The sequence below is a fragment of the Ceratotherium simum genome, chromosome 8 (assembly GCF_057802395.1).
Source record: "Ceratotherium simum simum isolate JZ-2026a chromosome 8, ASM5780239v1, whole genome shotgun sequence".
NCBI classification, from domain to species: domain Eukaryota; kingdom Metazoa; phylum Chordata; class Mammalia; order Perissodactyla; family Rhinocerotidae; genus Ceratotherium; species Ceratotherium simum.
The window spans coordinates 60,249,930-60,265,227 of NC_141907.1; positions in this window are offsets into that span (position 1 = coordinate 60,249,930).

Sequence of the window (15,298 nt, forward strand, 5' to 3'; positions counted from 1 at the left end):
AACTTTTGATTACATAAACCATGCTTCCACGAATCAGTTTCCACCATCCCCTGGACTTGTGCTATACCAAATGTTTCTCATTAAATGTACAGAGCTCCACTGTTCTGCAATAAGTTTCCAAATAAGGCAAATGAACTGAAAATTCTGTTTTTTAAAACATCATCCTTCATTTACTTAAAATGAGAAATTTAACTCATATGCTTATAGAGAAAATATCCATGATGAGAAAAATTCAGAACAACCTAAGATTGTGAGGCATGTTGAAAAGGAGTAATTGTCTATTGGGTTCCCTGAGCTGAACTTAAAAGTGAATCAGTTGAGAGCAGGCTCTCAACCACAAATAGTGAAGTGGTAGTGGCAATCATCAGCAGTAGAGCTACAAATTTTAAGAGGTACTTAGATGCTTAATTAAAGATCAGTTTTATTGCTGTGAAGCTGCAAATGATCCAAAATACTGGTGTTTCTTTGGTGAGAAAACCCTAAGATATAAATGCATGAAATCATCAGTCTTACTGTGTATTTAAAAACTATCATGCACATTTGAAATAAAATCATCAATCTATTTTGAAACTTCCAAGACAGAAGTCTTAACTAGGAAGAATGGAGAACCCAATCAGAGGGTCAAATTAAAACTGCTTAAAGCTTCCTTCAAAGTCAATTTCAGAATCACCTTGGATGGCAAGTTGGATATAACTGGAGAATATTTTATGAAGTCCCACATGGCTCATACGACCGCAAACTGAAGCCAAGCTGAATGAGTTGCCTTTATAAAACAACTCACATTTTAATAGTAAACAAATAGTTGAAATATTGAGCTCAATCCAATTTTGTTTAACTAAGATTGAGTGGAAGCAGAGAATTTAATTGTTGCCTATTGTATTGTTATTATTTTTTATTTTTTAATTTTTATTTAATTTTTATTTTTTAATTCATTTTTTTATGTGGTAACATTGGTTTATAACGTTGGATAAATTTCAGGTGTACATCACTATACTTCTATTTCTGCATAGATTACATCATGATCACCACCCAAATACTAATTACAACCCATCACCACACACATGTGCCTAATCATCCCTTTCGCCCTCCTCCCTCCCCCCTTCCCCTCTGGTAACCACCAATCCAATCCGTGTGTATGTAGTTGTTTGTTGTTGTTTTTATATTGTTATTAAATTTGTGGATGATGTTCGTGATGACATAAGTTTGTGAACTGCTTTATGGTAAAACAACTGAAGACATTTTAAAGAGTTTTTGGTATCCTTGGTATTGATTAGAAAATATGTGCAATATTTACATATATGGGTAAAAGGTATGACACAGAATTTCTGACGGGATAGCCCACATCAAAGCCATTATGCACTGGAACTGAACTCTCCTTACCTCAAAGAGTTTGCTTCATGCTTTTCTCAGTATGTCTGATGGTTCAGTATAAATGTTAACATTTATTAAAAACAAAACAAAATAAAAATTACAGTAGTTTGAGTTTTTTTTGTTTTAGACAAATGTGTAATAAAATAAAAATAAATTAGGAAGTAATAAAATAAGACGACTTTAAAAGCTTGTTCTAGCACAGCTAATCTTCGACAAAGGAGCCAAGGACATACAGTGGAGAGAGGAAAGGCTCTTCAACAAATGGTGCTGGGAAAACAGGACAGCCACATGCAGAAGAATGAAAGTAAGCCAATATCTTATACTATATACAAAAATTAACTCAAAATGGATTAAAGACTTGAATATAAGACCTGAAACCATAAAACTCCTAGAAGAAAATATAGGCTGTACACTCTTTGACATCAGTCTTAGCAGTATGTTTTCGAATACCATGTCTACTCAGGTAAGAGAAACAAAAGAAAAAGTAAACAAATGGGACTACCTCAAACTAAACAGCTTCTGCACAGCACAGGAAACCATCAACACTGACTGGGAGAAAATATTTGCAAATCATATATCCTACAAGGGGTTAATTTCTAAAATATATAAAGAACTCATACAACTCAACAACAAAAAAATAAACAACTTGATCAAAAAATGGGCAGAGGATGTGAACAGACACTTTTCCAAAGAAGATATATAGATGGCCAACAGGCACATGAACAGGTATTCAACAGCACTAATTATCAGAGAAACGCAAATCAAAACTACAATGAGATATCACCTTATACATGTCAGAATGGCTATAATTAATAAGACAAGAAATAACAAGTGTTGGAGAGGATGTGGAAAAAAGGGAACCCTCGTACACTACTGGAGGGAATGCAAACTAGTGTAGCCACTATGGAATACAGTATGGAGATTTCTCAAAAAATTAAGAAGAGAACTACCACGTGACCCAGCTATTCCACTACTGGGTATGTATCCAAAGAACATGACACCAATAATTCACATAGATTTATGCACCCATATGTTGATTGCAGCATTATTCACAATAGCCAAGACATGGAAGCAACCCAAGTGCCCATCAATGGATGAATGAATAAAGAAGATGTGTGTGTATATATATATATATATATATATATATACACACACACCACACAATGGAATACTACTCAGCCATAAAAAAGACAAAATTGTGCCATTTGCAACATGAGTGGACCTTGAGGATATAATGCTAAGTGAAGTAAGACACACAGAGAAAGACAAATACCATAGGATTTCATATGTGGAAGATAAACAAACAAACATATAGATAAGGAGAACAGATTGGTGGTTACCTGAGCGGAAGGGGGTGCGGGGAGGGTAAAAGGGGCAAAGGGCACATATGTATGGTGACAGATAAAAACTAGACTATTGGTGATGAACACAATGTATTCTATACAAAAACTGAAATATAGCAAGGTACACCTGAAGTTTAAACAATGTTATAAACCAATATGATCTCAATAAAATAACTAAAAAACAAAAATTATCCTACTTATATGCTGGTATAGAGGAGCATAGATGCTTATCAATTTTCAAATCTAAAATTAAATAATTGTTTTCTATATGAATAATAATAATTAAAAAGTAATAGTATCACAACAACGAATTTTTTTAAAAAACTAAAAAGTGAAAATGAACCCATGGCTTATCATAATAACATAAAGTTTAAAAGTTGGCTTATTTAACAAGTGATATTTTTAAGTCTGCTCAACCAACTAATATAAATGCTTGCATGAATAATAAACTTGATTGTGTGCAATTTCAACCATTCATTTTGTGAGTTATTTCTACCAATGATATTCTAGTAATCAGATTACTTGATTACAAATCTCATAATTTGTGTATTTCTTACCTAATCCACCACAAAATGATAAGTAATTCCCATTAGATATATTAAGGTTGCTTCATCATCAAAATCCCTATGGGTTGAAAACTCTTTTTTATATTCATTCACATTTTAATCACGTCTCTGGTGCCATTTCTCCTTGAAAATGTTCTTGGCCTTTGCCTTGGGGCCGGCCCCTTGGCTTAGCGGTTAAGTGCGCGCACTCCGCCACTGGCGGCCCAGGTTCGGATCCCGGGCACGCACTGACGCACCGCTTGTCTGGCCATGCTGAGGCGGTGTCCCACATACAGCAACTAGAAGGATGTGCAACTATGACATACAACTATCTACTGGGGCTTTGGGGAGGAAAAAAAAAAAGGAGGAAGATTGGCAATAGATGTTATCTCAGAGCCAGTCTTCCTCAGCAAAAAGAGGAGGATTGGCATGGATGTTAGCTCAGGGCTGATCTTCCTCACAAAAAAAAGAGAAAATGTTCTTGGCTTTTTCCTAATTTAATCCTGCAGATCTAGTGTATGAATTTCAAACTGCAGGATGATATGTTTTGAATTCCACTTGCCTTTGCTATATGTAGCTTGGATGAAACTGTTCACTGAGTTGTTAGTATCAGTTGTTCTTCTATAAATTAACAATACCTGGCAGTAATCAAAGAAATGACCAACTTCCACAGAAATCTGGGTACCCTGAATACTTGTCTTAGTGTATGGACTACCATGCCCTTTAATGCAGCTTCCGTATCAATGGTTCTCAAAATTTAGTGTGCACAGGAATCATGTGGAGAGAGGAATCATTTAATCATATTAAAATGCAGATTACTGGGCTCCAACACAGACCAAGAGAATCAGAATTCAGTAGGCAGTGCCTAGGAATTGATATTTTTAATAGTACTGTACATCCCCCCTCCCCAACTCCACAGTCATGGAAACATAGTTGTGGAGATCTTTGATAGCAAAGATGAAAAGCAAGCAATATAGTTATTTTCCTTGCAAGGAGAATATTATTCCTAACTCTATCACTTTTTTTTTCTTTATGTATTTAAAATATGGGGAAAAATCTGAAATATTCAGTACCAGAGATTTTCAAACAGATTGCTTTTAAAACCTCTTGTTCAAACTACATGGATAGAGATGTTAATGTAAAATTTAGCCTCAAGATATTTTTTGGCTTCAAAATTATATGAGTACATTTGTTCTAGCTTATTGAGCAGCAGCATGAATAAAACAGGAAACACAAATCTTATTGCAGTTAAAATGATCTGTTATGGCTTTTCCTATGTGTCATCCATGTAAAGTTTTTCATATGCTAATTCTTGTTAATGTGAGATTGTTAAACAAAAATAAAAATGTTATTAGAGTCATTCTCACCACAATGAATGAAGGAAAAAATTCCCTTTCAGTATAGACCGGAAAATGTTCTGACATGTCAATTGATGCCAAATCCTGTTGCTGTGCTGGCACTGGTAAAGTTCTACACTTTCTTTTGTGTTGAATTATTACCTTTTCAGCACATTCATTTTGGTAATTTGCCTTTCAATGCCTACCATGTTATCCCAGCAGTATCTTTTCAAAAGTACAAATGACTATTCAACTATCAGTTCTATTTTGAAGTACTCTGAAAACTTTGAATTACAAAGTGAGACAGGTTGAACTTTAATAATACACTTCAGTGAGAATGTTCATTTACCCCTAACATAACTCTGTCACATCAAAACTATGCATTATAGATTTGCTATATTTCTCACTTAACACAGCAGCAGAATCTGATGCAATCATTGGGGTTCAAAACATAACTTTGTAAAGTGCTTTTTCTCTGGTCTCTGATATCATCATAATTGTATCATTTTTATGCATACATTTTAACCTGGAAAATGATTTTAGAGTCAGAAATTACTACTGTATGACTGAACTCAGAAGAAATAAGTGGATATCACGAGGTATGAAAAAAGAGATTGATACCAGAGTCACAGAGCAGAAGTTGAAGCTATAATGGGAAGAAAGTGATAGGTGGTTGGAATCTGTCACAGATATATGCCTTAGGACCTAGGATGTTAAGATCTTATGGGCAGATGTTTAGAGCCCTGAGCTAAGAAAGCTCTGCTCTATTAATGAAGAGGGACTAGAAAATCTCTACCAGATGGTCAAGACCTCAGTAGATGGAAAAATACCCACCTCAGGCTGTAAGTAGAAACAGAATCAAGTTCAAGAAATCAGAGATGGAAGATATACTAAGCAAGGATACAGGGGCCTGAAATCACATTACTCATACAGTATGGGAATTCCAAGCTGAGAAACCCAGTGTAAAACGAGAGAGAGAAAGATTCAGAACCAACGGCCTTCATTGCAACTCAGCAGACTTCATTGTAATGCTCTATAGAGAGGTCTCCATAGCCAATGGAATGCGATGGCCTTCCTGAGAACATATTTCCCACTTAAGATGACTTCATAAACAAAAATTATAAAACATATAAAGAATTTTAGAGAGGAGACAGTCCATAGACCCAAGAAATGTGGAATTCACACCTAAGTGATTGGAGGAAGTGTGATCTAAAGGCCTTTTAAAATAGGTAGCTTAAAATGTTCAAAGAGACAGAAGAAGGAATCATAAAACAAGAGGAGGAAATTGAAAAATAGACAAGTGAAAATCTTAAATACAGTCTTTGGGATTAAAAAACAAAATTCCTGTAGATAAATTATACAGTAGCTTAGGCACAACAAAGAGAAAATAAGAGAAATGGAAGGAAGATCTGAAGAAATCATCTAGAATGCAGCACAGAGAAGTAAAGAGACATAAGGAATGAAAACTTCCAAAATATGTCTAATATGAGTTCCAGAAGGAAAAAATAGGTTAGAGGAAATATTCAAGAAATAATGGCTAAGAACGTTCAGAACTGAAGCAGGACATAAATCTTCAAGTGGAAGATGTATACCTAGCCTTGAGATAGATGAGTAAAAACAAGTCTACACTTTAACAAATCACAATGACATTCCAGAACATGAAGGATTAAAAACTCTTAAAATTTACCAAGAAAAAAAGATATATTACTTAAAATGTAAATTAGAATGGCAGCAAATTTCCCATGAGTGAAAACAGATTATTATACAATGGAATAAAATGTTCAAAATATTTAGGTAAAATCAATGTTACCATAGAATTCTACTTCATTTAAAATTGATGTTACCATAGAATTCTACCCCATTTAAAATCGATGTTACCATAGAATTCTACCCCATTTAATCATAAAGACAAAATAAAGATATTCAGCCACAAAAGATAGTGCTTTCTAACATGTAAACTCAAACCACTTATGTATAATTGAGATTTCAAAAATTCAGTGAAATCCTACATAATGGGTTAATTTCACATTTTTTTTTCTATGACAAACATAGTTTACAACTTTAAGTGAATAGTTTGCTGGAGCAAATACTTTAACAAATATAGTTTTTTAAAACAAACATTTGGGTCTCCAGGTTACAAGTCAACCAAACTTGTAAATTTCTTTGTGCTTAGTGAACAGACCTAACGAGATACTCAACTTTATGACAAGATGAAAAACAAACAATAAATTTAATGTAAGTTTGTAGTAACTCACCAGTTAACATTTGCTAACCTTCTGTTATCTCTATGAGCTATGAGTTAATCATCCCTCTACCTTTCCAAGGAACGGTGGTAGTTGCCTTCTCACTCTTTTCAAGATTTCTTATTAAACTCAATCAATGCTTATACCTATGGCCATCCTTTCTAGCAAAGTCTAAATTAAAGAATATAGGGCTTATAATTTTCTATTTCTGAAAAGACCGAGAGTTTATTACTTCTAAACCATCACTGAAAGAACTGCCAATGAATATACCTCAACAAGATGAAAAAAGGTCCCAGGAGGAAAAAATACCATGCAAGTAGCAATGGTGAGCGAAGAACTCAGAGATATTTTTGTTTGTAAATAGAAATAAATATTGAGTAGAAATTAAAATTAACATGGGGCAACATTTAGAAAACAATGTGAAACTTAAATACTAGGTAACAATAACAAGGATGTTGGAGGGAGAATTTAGAAAGACGTTCAATTGTGCTAAGATCTTCTCATCTTGTTCAAATAAAGAATAGAGATCTGGACTAAAGAGAGATCTTGTTATAAAACTTAAAAAATTAAGAATGGGTGTAAAAGAATATGGTTAACCATTATAATATCATTAAATATTTATGCCTTAAGGATGAATAGTATGTATTACTTTTAAAATAGGAAAATAGGGGCTGGCCCCGTGGCTTGGTGGTTAAGTGCGTGCGCTCTGCTACTGGCGGCCCGGAGTTCTGATCCCAGGTGCGCACCAACGCACCGCTTCTCCGGCCATGCTGAGGCCCGTCCCACATACAGCAACTGGAATGATGTGCAACTGTGATGTACAACTATCTACTGGGGCGCTTTGGGGAAAAAAATAAAAAGGAGGAGGATTGGCAATGGATGTTAGCTCAGAGCCGGTCTTCCTCAGCAAAAAGAGGATGATTAGCATGGATGTTAGCTCAGGGCTGATCTTCCTCACAAAAATAAATAAATAAATAAAATAAAATAAAATAGGAAAATAAATAAAAATATACCAGAGAAACTCTTTCTACCAATAAAAGGCAGAAAGAGAAAAGTAAAAGACAGAAAGAAAAATTGTGTTGAACAGAAAAAAATAAGATAGTAGTGATAAGTTGAAATATATTATGAATTATAATAATTGTAAACAGTTGGAGATTTCTAAACTGGGATAAAAAAAGAAATCCAGGTATTCAGTTAGTTATTTACAAAAGATAAACATAAAACCAAATGACAGATGCCTAGATATCATATTATCACTAAAAGAGAGCTGATGTAAAATATGAACTGGAATAAAGTTTAAGGCAAAACGCTTTAATAGTGATATAGAAAAACCTTACACAAAGATATAAATAATAATGCACCAAAAGCTATCATAATCCTGAACTGGTGTCTACCTAGTAACCTGAAATTTATAAAATAAAAGTTGACAGAATTACAGGGAGAAATTGACAAATATATAATCATAGATGGAGAGTTTAAAATGTCTCTGAAGGGGCTGGCCCCGTGGCCAAGTGGTTCAAGTTCGGGGTGCTCTGCTTCTGAGGCCCGAGTTTGCCGGTTTGGATCTTGGGAGCAGACCTGCTCTGCTCATCAGCCATGCTGTGGTGGCATCCCATGTACAAAATAGAGGAAGATTGGCACAGATGTTGGCTCAGGGCTAATCTTCCTCAAGCAAAAAAAGAGGAAGATTGCTAACCAGTGTTAGCTCATGGCGAATCTTCCTCACCAAACAAAACAAAACAAAACAAAAAAAGTCTCTCAAAAACTGATTGTACAAGCAAACAAAAATTTCTTATGAATAAGCAGATTTGAATAGCACAATTAATAAATTTATTCTAAAAGACATATACACTATCCCATAAAGAGGGTCCCGACATTCTTTTCAAGGCAAGAGGAATGTTTACAACAGGACTTGTCAAGGAGACTCTTAAAAATGGAAATTATGCAAATGTTCTCTGATTAAAAATGATGAATGAGAAATTAACAAAAAAAGATAGCAAAAGCAAACAAATAAATGTACTAAATACTAAAAATGATTGTTTTAAATAATTCATGGATTAAATAGGAAATAAGAATGGAAATTAAAAAGTACTTAAAACTAAAAAACAGAACTTCTCCTTCCTAGAATGAGGGGTCAAGGTAATTCTGACCAACCATTCCACTGATGTTAACCTGAAATGCTGAGGGAAAAAAACCCAACCCTCTGCTTGAAGGTGAAGGAAAGCCAACCACAGAGTGAAGAACTTCGAGTCATGATTCAGGAGAAACAATAGCCAAGGAGTGAGCCCAGCACTGGAGCTGTTTGTCCTTTGGGGTCATTTGCCAGTTCCAGACGGAAAGGTTGAAAGGCCAAGCAGACCCTTTGACTGAAGAAAGGGACTTTGAGGACACAGATAGGAGTTCAAGGTTTACTGCAGTGGAGTTGCGGTGGGGACTGATAATCCCCCTTGCTCTGAATTGGAACCCAAAGGGCTACACTTTAAGGGTAAGGGTAAGTCAGAAATAGACCCTTATAAGGACTACAGTCTTTGAAATTCGATTAATGAGATCCCAAAAGTATACTGCCCCTCAGGCGCTTGATAGAGGCAAATGTAAATCAAATTGGCAGGAAAAAAAAATTATCCTAAGCCTCAAATTGTTTTGAAAATAATTTGCAAATATATGGCAGACAACTTTGCAAATACATGACTGGCACACAATTAAAAATAAAGAGGCACACAAGGAAATAAGGCAGTATAAATAAAAATTTGCAACAACAACAGATAATAGAAACAGACCCACCCAGTTTCCAGATGTTAGAGCTCTCAGACAAGACTTTACAATAACTATGCTTACTATTTCAAGGAGATAAATTACAAATGAAAAATTTGGCAGAGAACAACAAACTATAAAAAAAAAGATATGTAAAATTTGTGATGGTTTACACGCCCCCCACCCCCACCCCCAAATCACACATTGTTCATGGATACACACAAAGTTTATGGTAGTGGGTTGCTTCAGAGGAGGAGGAGAAGGATGAGGAGGAGGATGGAACAAGGCATATAGCCTTGTGGTTAAGAGTACAGACTCCAGTGCCAGGCAGCCTGGGTTTTTTAGCTCTACCATTTACAATCTGTGTAACGTTAGGCAAACTATTTAATCACTCCACACCTCAGTTTCTTCATCTGTAAAATGGCCATAATAGTAGAAGCTAACTCACAGGATTGTTTTGAGGATTAGTTAACCAAGGAGTTAACATACTAGTTAACATACTAGTTAACATAGGGAATTATGAATTATAATATGGAAAGAACATAGAACAGAGTCTAGCACCAAAGAAATACTGTACACGGTTGGCTATTTTTGTCTATAATATCTTCTTTCTTTTATTAAAAAGAATTGGAAAGAAATATTAAAAATTTCCAATTCCAAATGGTGGTTATATAAATATTTAGTACATAAATCTTTGAACTGTTCTAAAGTTTTTAAATTTATCAAAAAAACGGTAGGAGGGAAGAAAGAATGGTGGGGGGCGGGAGGAAAAAAGAGGGGAAGGAAAACTTTAGATGGCTAGGCTGAGGGAGCAAAAGACAGGAGATATTCCTGTTCCGGTGACCCAAAAGCTATTGAGGCCTAGTAAATCAGATTACACTTGAGTAAAATAGTAACATATTAACAGAATTAAGTAATCGTTGTAAGGTGAATATTGCAAAATGGTGAACATTCACCTAGGAATGTCCAATTATAGCTGTCTTTCTCAAAACTTTTGCTCTTAAATTGGATGCAAGTATCAGGTAGTCTACTTAGCTCAGAGGAAGTTACACAACAATGCACGTCGAATTCATAAATTTCAACCCATATCTTCACTGTCTATCTCCCCTACCCACCCTGTATGGTTTCTTTTCTTTCTCTATGGTGCTTATCACCCTCATACATACTATACAATTTAATTATTTATGATGTCTATTATTTATCTTTCCCTCTGCTAGACTGTAAGTTCAGAGGGTATGGTTGTCTATTTTTTTTCACTGATGCAACTCAACACCAAATACAAATAGCAGGACCTCAATAAATCCTTGCTGAGTGAATGACTGAATGAGGGCCTCAAAGTGCGTATACCATAATTTCTTTCCCTTGTACAAGAATAGCATAAGTGATTTAGTTCTAATGGGGACAGTTTCCAAACTTGTATAAGGGAAACTTGAAACAACTCATCAGGGGCTACTTTTTAATACCAGAAAGTATCACAGACTTATTATTTCTTGAAGCATACTAGAGTTTTCTTTTAATAATTTAATTATACTATACTTTGTTTCAGAAAGGATTTAAGACAGCTGAGTATCAGAGTCAGATGAAGTTAAAATTATTTGAAATTAAGTAAAAATTTATACTTACTATTTTTTAAACATTAAAAAGATATTTTCTTTTATTGTTAATATGAATGCATATACAATTCATATTTAATCAGTATTCTTACTATTTATCAATAATTTTGAAAAATGGAAAAACATATCCAAAATTAGATTTTGTGGTATATTATTTTAGTCATTCACACCTGGAGACAGACATGTGAGCTTATTGTTATTAAAGACATTTGCAAAGTACATTGCAATTGTAGGCAAAAAGACTCAAAATGATGTAGAAGATACTTGCTAAAATGTATTTTGCAAGAAATCACAACATATAATATTTATAGAGCATTTACTCTGTGCTAGGTTCTGTTCTAGATGCTTTATCTTTATTAATCATTTAATTCTTACAACAACCCTATGAGGTATAATCTCATTTTATAAGACGAGATCTTTGAGACCCAGAGAAGTGAAGTAATTTGTCTAGAGTTGGCAATTAGTAAAGATTCACCTGGACCCTTGAGTTGTCTCTTTTTAGACATGCTTATCCTGCAGACTCAAAGTATTTCAATCCCTATAACAGAAGAACTTTACTGTAAAAGTAAAGAATAATATAAAATCATCAACAAATTTCCATGGACAGAGAGGTAAAGGTCACAAGAATAAAGAATAGCATACAGGAGGAACAGAATCCCACCGAAACTGGTGTAGTGGTTTTGCAACCAAGAATCTCGTTAAGTCTACTGAGATGGTAAAAAGTTGTGAAAGACATTATAGTCAGAGGTTGTGTAAAAGGTTAAATTTGAGGTATACCAGGCTACAGGTATGCTGTGCTAGGTTACCAGAATCAAGATCTCAGAAGAGATAAACAGTCTCAAACTGGGAATTGGTCTAGGACAGGTGAGCCTTGACCCATCTGAGTAATTTCCTGTTCAGATTGTGTGACCATGAAGGTGCCCCAGGTTCTTTCTCCCTGCCCATCCTGACTTGCGGATACATTCCATTAACTCGTAGCTTGCTCCAGGGAAGCCCTGGGGCCCATACTGTCAATAGCTGGGTTCAGAGGGAGTGATTCATGTCAAGGCACACACTAGGCATGACAACTAGCTAATTTACCATGAAAAATATTGGGTCATAAAATAGAAACATTTATGAGAATTGTTTCTTCATGTCTATGATGCAACGTTACATACCGAACAAAAAGAAGTGAAACTACCATCTCATGTGGGAGCAAAATTCTTTCATTACAAGTGAGGTTGAATATTTTATATGTTTATTGACCATTTGTAATTCTACTTTTGGGAAATTCCTATTCATCTTCATAGCCCATTTTTCTATTAGGCTGTTTCAGTTTCTTTTCTTTTCTTTTTTTTTTTTTGGTTGATAATATTGCCCTGTCTACTTTCTTTATTTTTTTTTTGTGAGGAAGATCAGCCCTGAGCTAACATCCATGCCAATCCTCCTCTTTTTGCGGAGAAAGACTGGCCCTGAGCTAACATCTGTGCCCATCTTCCTCCACTTTATGTGGGGCGCTGCCACAGCATGGCCTGACAAGTGGTGCATTGGTGCGGGCCTGGGATCCGAACCCCGGGCCGCCAGCAGCAGAGCGCGAGCACTTAACCACTATGCCACGGTGCCAGCCCCTGTTTCAGTTTCTTATTGACATATAGAAAATTTAAAATACTTCAAATACTAACCCTTTGTGTTGCAAATGTTTATTCCAAGTTGTTTTCTATTTTTTATTTTGTCTATATTTCTCTTTGAAATGCAGAACTTAAAAAGTGATTTTCATATCTAAAGATCTTCTCTGCACTAAAGTTTTCACTTTAGAAAGTTTCTCAACCACAAAAAAAAAAATTTAACTAGTTTTAAAGATTCTATCTTTGTATTGCAAGCTGGAAATTTTAGTTGTTCTTTTCTAATTCATTTGTGATTTATCAATTTATTGTGTATAATATAAAAAGTTACATACATATTATATACATATATTAAATTAATATGTATATTTCCAAGCTACAGTTCTATTTCATTGCTCTCTTTCCCTCTTCTTGCACCAGTACAACATGTATATTTAATAATTGTAGCTATATAATATGCTTAAAGATCAGGTAAAATTAGAACTGCATTATTAAGCTTATTTTTCAAAGTTTTATTGGCTATTCTTGCTCATTTCTCCAATTAAGCTTTTGAAAAAATAAGTTTTAATAGGTTTTTATATGAACATGATACAAAGGATTAAAAAAATATACTCAGAGAATGGTAATTCTTTCTTCCACTATTGTTTCTCAACCACCACTTCTACTTTTCAGAGGTAACAATTATTTTGTACCACTTTACAGATATTCTATACATAAACTAGTACAATCCTTTATAAGCTTGTTTGCCAAAAAACATTACTATACCAAATACACTAGTTTTTGTGTTTTTTTTACCTAATGTTATATCTTTGTAGATTTTTTTTTTTATGCAAGTACATCTGAGGCTGAATCATTTGTTCCAGAGTTGCATAGCATTGCCTTGCTCCATGCACCATGTTAATTAACCGGTCTTCACTTGGTGAGCATTCACATTGCCTCCAGTCTCTTATCACAGCAAATGGGGCTGCAGGCAATATCCTTGAGTGTACATCAGGTTGCAGATATGGAAACATATCTGTAAGGATAAGTTCTTAGAAATGTGATTGCTGCTTCCTAAAAGTGGAGCTGCTAGTTCAAAGACTCATCTCTTTCTGTATTTAAAATATGTTAATATTTCCACTTTATCAACCCAGGGCCCACATCATTAGTTAGAAATAACGCACCATTTATACAAAGAAAATTAGCACTCTGCTTTATGTCTTGCAAATATTTGTTGTTTGTCTTTTGAATTATTTATGGTGCTTTTTGATGCCTATAACATTTCATGTGGTTGAAATTATCCATCTTGTATTTTATGGTTTCTGTTTCCTTTCCAAACTTAACGAAGCTTTCACTTGTAGGCTAAGAAAAAAAGCTTTTCTGGTGTTCTCTAGTACTTTTATAGCTTCATTTTTAAGTTTAAATACTTGATCCATCTAAAATTTGTTTTAGTGCAAAGAGTAAGTAAATAAAGTCATTTATTTTTTAAATGCCTATCCCAGTTTCTCAACATTTATTGAATAATCTCTGTTATGCACTGATCTGCAATGCTACATTAATATTATATACTACTCCTGTATTGCTTTCTGTCTTTGGATTCTGGTTTGTTTCATTGATTCACTTGGTCTATTTCAAAAATTGACATGTTATTTTGTTATTATTGTATTAGATGCACAGCTTTACTTTGGAGAGAATTTACATTATGATGATGTTGAGTGTTTCTATCCAAGATCAGGGTATATCTTCCAGTTGATTCAAGTCTTCTTTTATCTTTTATAATAGTATTTTAATATTTTGTTCATAGAGCTCTTGCACATTCTTGTTAAATTTATTCATAGATATTAAAAATCATTCTGATATGACTGTAAGTTGGATTTTCTGGATTTTATATTCTAACTGGTTGTTGATTCTATATAGGAAGGCCATCAATTTTTGTTTATGAAATTTGTTTTCAGCCATCTTACTGAAATATCTCTTTGATTGTGATAGTTTATAATTCTCTTGTTTTTTAAAGATATAAAATCATTTTTTATATTAATAATTATCACTTATCTCCTGCTATTTGAATATTTTTGCCTCTTATTTCTTTCGCTCATCTAATGCTGACAATTATACTAGTTAGTAATAATTTGTTTCATTCCCAGCTTTAGTGTGAATACATCTAGTGTTTTCCATCAACATGATATGGACTCTTGAGTTGATCTATGTATAATTAAAAAAAAATTTTTTTTTAATTTATATTTTAGTAAAAGTATTTTTTAAATCAAGAATGGATATTGAATTTTATCAAAAGAATTTTCAACATCTATGGAGATTATTATGATTTTTTCCCTGTTCCATTAATATGTTGAATTAAATTAATAATTTTTATCATGGTAAGCTCTCTTTGCATTGCTAGTATGAATCACACCCGCTCTTGTTGTATTATTCTTTTAATGTGCTACTGAATTTTATTTTCTGGGTTTTTTCCCAAGATTATTGTATCAAAATTCATATGTGAAATTGGTCTAAAGTT